Genomic DNA, 6,642 nt, shown 5'->3' with positions numbered 1-6,642 from the left:
TATACAAATTAGGTAAAATTTTAAGACAAAAAATTAGTGTACGAAAATCAGTAGTATTTTGATACACCAATGAGAGACCTTCTGAGAAAGAAAACATGAAAATAATACCATTTGCAATTGCTAAAAAATATAAAATACCTAGGAATAAATGTAATCAAGGAAGTTAATTAATTTATACAATGAAAATTATAATACACTGCTGAAAGAAATTGAAGAAGAAAAAAAAAAGCATTCCAAAGATTCCCCATGTTCATGGGTTGAAAGAATCAATTTTGTTGTAAATACTGTTAAAATGTCCATACTAGCAAATGAATGTACGGACTTAATTCACTCCCCACAAAATGAAATGGCATTCTTCACAGCAGTCAAATAATAATCCTCAAATTTATATGAAAGCACAAGAAACCTCAAACAATCTTGATTCAAAAGAGCAATACCACAGACATCACAATACCTGATCTTGAGAAATACTACAAGGCTATAGTAACCAAGAGGGCATGGCACAAAAGGATCACATACAAGGATGAAGCAAAATAGAGTTCCCAGAAATGAATTTGTGTATCTACAGCCAACTGAAACTCCATACAGCACCATAAACACCTTAAAGAAAGGAAGACACTCTCCTTCATAAAATGGTGTTGGGAAAACTGTACACACACACACACACAGATACCTCTTAGGGAAGTAGTGGGCTCTGGGCATACTGGGGCCTTGGGGCCAGATACTACAGTGGTTTCCTAAGACAATCTGACTTTCAAAAAAGAAGTCCACTTGGAGGTGGGTAGGAAGGAAGGAGAGGGCACAGCAGTTTCTTCCTAACACGCTAAGACTAGTATAAGCAATAGCTTTTTAATAAGACCCTCCAAACCACAGCAACAAAAGCAAATATAGACAAATAGGAGTATGTCAAATTAAGGAGCTTCCTTCCAGCAAAGAAAATGATCAACACAAATCAAAGACAGTCTCTGTAAAGGGAGAAAATACTTTCAAACTATTCATCTGACAAGAGATTAATATCCATAATATACAGGAACTCAAAAAACTCAACCACAAACTATAAATAATCCAGTTAAAAATGGGCAAATAATCTCAATGGACATTTCTCAAAAAGATAAGCAAATGACCAAGGAGTGTTTGAAAAAAATATTTCACCATCATTAACTTCTAGGAAAATGCAATCAAAACCTCTACAAAATATAATCTCAACCCAGGCACAATAGTAATTATGAAAAAAAGGAAAAAATGTCAAATGCTGGTGAGGATACAGAGAAAAGGGAACTATTATACACTGCTGTTGAGAATATAAATTAGTAAAGCCATTATGGAGAATAGTATGCAGCTTCATCAAAAAGACTACAAGTAGAGCTACCATATGATTCAGTTATCTCACAGGTTGGTATTTATCAGCACACCAAGGAGATACCTGCACTCTCATATTTATCCCAGCACTACCCACAATAGCCTGGATATGGAATCAACTGAGGTGTTCATTGGCAGAAGCACAGATGAGGATATGTGCATATGTGCAATATGTGTTTCTGTATGTATGATGGAATTTTATTCAGCCATAAAAGGAAATTAAACTTTGTCATTTGCAGAAAAATGGATGGAATGAGAGGACATTATGTTAAATGAAATAAGCCAGACATAGAAAGACATATTCTGCATGTTTCCTCTCATAGGTGGAAGTTAAAAATTTTGATCTTGAAGGAGAAGAGAGTAGACTACTAGAGATTAAAATGGGTAGGGGTAAGGTTGGGAGAACACAAGGTGATTGGGTAACAAGTACCAGAATCTACTTCAGTTGGAGCCAAAGAAAAAGTGTTGGTGTTCTACAGCACAGTAGGATGACTATGGTATCGATTAACCTATCATATACTTGAACTGGAATAGAGTAAGTAGTTTAAAGTCTCCAAAGATAATGAAATGATGAGGAGATGGAAAAGCTCATCACCTGATTCGACCATTATACATTATATATACATATATATGTATTGAGATGTCACACTGTACTCAGAAATACTTAAAATCACTGTACATTAATTGAAAAGAAAAAATAAAATTAAAAAAGAGTAACCATAAAGAGTAATCATAAAACAATTAAAATAGCCTCAAATTTTAATTTAGGAAGTCAAGAACTGGTCAAAAGAAACCACTGTACAAAACATTACATTAAACATAAAGTGAAATAAATCTTAGCTAACTGAGCACACTACAAATTGAACTCAGGCCCATGACAAAGATATGGTTCCTCACGACCTAGTTCTTAAAGCAAACTGTTTCTGCCCTTCCAGTTGCTACCCCTATTCAGTTACCCTTCCATGCTGCTATCCCTGCCACACTGGGTTTCAACATTCCATTCCCGGAGGCTTCTTCAGGGCGCACTACTTGAAGCACTGCTGATTTTGCCACCCTCATATAATCTCTGGACACATTGAAGTCCCGGCCTACCACCCACAGCCATGCCACTCTTCTCAGACACCGGTCTGCCTACAGTGTCATTCCACACTGGCTACAGCCTTGAGCTTCCAGTTGTTCCAAGCCTGTGTCCACCTTGTTAGGATCGAGATACAAGAGGCTGGAGTCATATATGTCAAAAAAACAGGTTTTGAGAGATGGGAAGAGCCAGCCTAAGACTGAATCCTAAGAAGTGAAGTGGTCTCCGAAAGAATCCGATTAACAGGAAGCCACTAGAGTTGCCAAAGATGAAATCAATTACAATAAAAAACTTATGACATCACATTGGATAAGATATAACCTCTGCCCTCAAGAAACTTCCAGAAAGAAAGTAAAAACACTTAACCTTACCACTTAAAGTTTATCAAATATTCTCTTTTTGTTTTCATTCTTTGATTTATTTAGGAATTACCAGCTCATCAAACAGTTGAAGATCTCAAAGAGTGTTTGTTATCATTATTTAATATTTTATCGCAGCATTAGAAATGAAAAGTAATTTTTATGAAACAGAATGCCAGGGAATTAACTGAAAATAGGAACAAAACCTAAGTTGGGAGAATTCCATTTAAACTTCATTTGACTCTTCATTTTAATAATTTCTCATAAGAAATTATATACCATGTCTACATGCAAATTGTGGTGTTCTATTGATCATATGTGATTGTCCTTTCTCCAGTCTGCGCCTTCTTTCATATGACTTCTGGAAGCAAATATAAAATGGGATGAATTTATTTTTACATTATTTATATTGAAAAATGGCATGAAAAGTCATATAGCTTTCTTTATATCTTTATTTATTTCAGTTATAAATTTTGTTTCTGGGAGATATAAAGCATCTTTACATCCATGCTCACCTTTCATGCTAATGGCATCAGCTTCAACCGCTATTGTTCCTATCTTACTGATGACGAAACTGAGGCTCATATGGTTGAATGAAGAGTCAGGAATTGTACTGACATCTTCTAAACCCAAATGCAGTGTCTTTTTTAGGTTTTCATACTGCCTCCTAATATATACCTCAGGTACACTGGTTACCTCTTTTACTCCTCGCTTGGTTGTATTTTTGGAAATCAACAGTTGGAGCAGATTCAGTGGCATTGCTGAAGATGATTGCTCTGTCAGCAGCAGGTAACAGACCAGTAGCTTTGTGACAGCTCAAGGCAATGACAGGCACAGTACTGTGAAATCATTCCTTCAGGCTTTTAGAATAAAGGGACTTGTCCTGAGTCTTGGGGTCCAAAGGAATTCCACAAAGATTCAGTTGAACTTAGGATCAGTCTGTGACCTGTGGGATAGAAGAGCAGATAGTTATAATCTGCCTCTCTGCTTCAGCTGAGAGGACCAGCTCTGTCCCATCTGATTATGAGCATGCTGATCATTTGAACCCCATGTTCCCCTTGCATCTTGACCTCCTGCCCTCACTGTGTCAGCTGGAGACTGAGAATGTAAAGACCGATGTTCACTACACATTTGGATGCTGCGCAATTCTTAACCTTTTTTCAAATTGCGAACATTATTAGAAAATTAAAATAACTATATGTATTGGTGACTGAGCCTCCTAGTGAGTCTGCAGTATTTAAATGGCACATCTCTTGGAGATTTGATACCCAATTAAGATCAGTCAATTCTCTTAAGTACTGATTCATTTGTAAATATCACCAAAAGTAAAAACTATTTAATTAGGAGCTTAAAGTCTTAGATATAAGAGAAAGGCTTGAAAGAAAGGAGCCCAGCCAGGTTTTTGAACTCAAACCAATGATCACACCAGGTAAAGCACCTGGGAGAATAATTAACTAGTTTTAAACATTCTTTTCAGGTTGTTGGCCTGAATATATCTTAAATACAGGAGGTGTTTCAATTTTTTTATCTTTCTCTTTTTAGAGTTCTTTAAAAGAATACAGTGGTTTGGCTTCTGTTCAGAGGGCCAAGGAATTTTTTAAAGATAAAGTATCACTATGCTTTTATTCTTTAAAGATTGAAAAACTTTTTAGATCAAGGACCTAAAAGAAACTCAGATTAGCTAGAAAAATACTACAAAATATTTGTTTCTGAACTGCTGTTAATTATCTGAAAGAAAAAAACAAAACAAAACAAATGCAGAACACTGAGTGTGATTTTTTTTCTTCCCATATATTCAAATGAATGTGCACACATTTGCTATAGGAATAAAATACGGAGAAGAAAGAAGATGACTTGATGAGAACAATCATGCTGTTATAGTAAAGGCAACTTCAAATGAAATGTGGGGAGCAATCATTCAGAACTCCATGTGATATATATATATGGAATTGACAAGAATATGGAGTCAAAATAATTTTTTAAAACATTCTTTTACCTATATTATCCAAGTTAAGTCTTAGTGGACAGGGACCCTGCTCTGAGGTCCACACTTTAGAGAGCCCAGAAACATACAAGAGAACCATGGGTAAGATCTGTTCCTGCAGCCAACACTACTCAGGGCCCAGAAAATGCTTCTCTACGTTTCTTCCTCTTGGTCTAAAAACAAAAATAACTGGGTCTCAAATCCCATGAACATTTGCTTTACTGCAGATAGTAGAACAGACGCTGTTTTGGAGGGCTGGGAAAAGTGCTGTTGAAGCACGCAGGTAAAAGGTCAAACTCATTTTTCTCAGAGTCTGTCTGTGAATGCATAGATTGTTGCTTAATGAAGAATAATTACCAAGTAATACTAAATGTCCATTTTTTTAGCTTCTCTTTGTGTCCATAATCACATTTCTGGAATTTTAGACAGATCATCATGGTATTTGCAATAGGCACACATAGTGACTAAGAAACATTTTACAATATTAGACAATCTATATTATTCTAAATTTACTGATGTATGAATCAGGATACTGATTTTTTTAATAGGAGAATAGAATTATAAGTATTTTTAGCTTTGCTTTACAAAAATATATCAAAAGATTAAAATTTGAAATTTATCATAGAACTAAAATTCAGGTGTCAATTACTTTGACAAAATTCTAATATACATTAAAGATGATTTATATTCTGTCTTTAGTTTTTACAGAGTTTAAATTTTTTAATTGGTTTGAAAATAATTTAAAAACTTTCAATTTTTGCATTTGTTTTAACTTACCTTTTGAAGAATTTATGTTCACATTCTATAGAGTGCAAGAAACTGTTTTCTTCTAATCTTTCAGGTCAATGTGAATTAATGCACATAATCATTATAGATATAGAAAATATATTGGAACCAAGAAGAGAAAAAAGTCTGTAAAGAAAAAATGTTAAAACCCCAGAGAAATGACCTGCTTAACTTTTAAAAAACTGAAAACAACAAAATTACAAGGTTTCTGGTAAGCATAAACTATATAACAGTTTAAAACAAAATATTATAAAATCTTCTAGTTTTTAATTTAAAAATTATAAATCAAAGAAATGATTGTGAACAAGAAGATCGTTCACATCAAATACAAAATGAATGATATCTAGTGATTCTTTATCAAATGAAGATTTTAATTGCTGAGCAAAAAGTGGGAATTAAAAAAGAATTACTCATATCAAATTTCCAACTCAAGCAATGCATGCAACTCTATTGTGATCATTAGAGCAAATTGCTTTCATGAAATCAGAAAACTGGATTTAAAAAACATTTGGGAGCTTTGCTATGTTCATTAGAAAATTATTCTAGAAAATTAACATCAAATGCTTTTGACAATGTGAACATTTTCTAGAAAAAATAGAAATTTCTCTGGTTTACATCACTTTTTAAAATTAGTGCATTGTAATTATATGTAATAGTGGAATTATTTGTTATATATAGGTTCATGCACATAACATAATTTGGTCAATTTCATTTTCCTGTGTCTCCTCATTCCCTCCCTTTCTCCCTTTCCATGGCCTCTTCCTCTACTTGATTAGAATTTCCTGCTATGATTTTCCATTGGATGCATGCTGCAGAAAATTTTGTTTGCGCCACAATTTCTTTGAATGGAAAAAGAGAAACTATAATAACTTCCCTTTCTATTCTAAGTTCAAAGATGATGTACTTTGCTATAATGTGTTTCCAACCAATCTTTCTAGATTAGTTTTGCCCAACATAATATCTGTGAGTGAAAACATTTAGTTTGTTGATAACAAACACATATACACACAAACCATAAAATACAAAATATTACTTGCATACATGAAACTACAAATGTGATTACTAAAAAGGAAGCA

Source organism: Sciurus carolinensis, chromosome 9 (genome assembly GCF_902686445.1).
Source record: "Sciurus carolinensis chromosome 9, mSciCar1.2, whole genome shotgun sequence".
Taxonomy (NCBI): domain Eukaryota; kingdom Metazoa; phylum Chordata; class Mammalia; order Rodentia; family Sciuridae; genus Sciurus; species Sciurus carolinensis.
The sequence above is the reverse complement of the archived record's forward strand: the minus strand, read 5'-3'. Positions refer to the sequence as shown.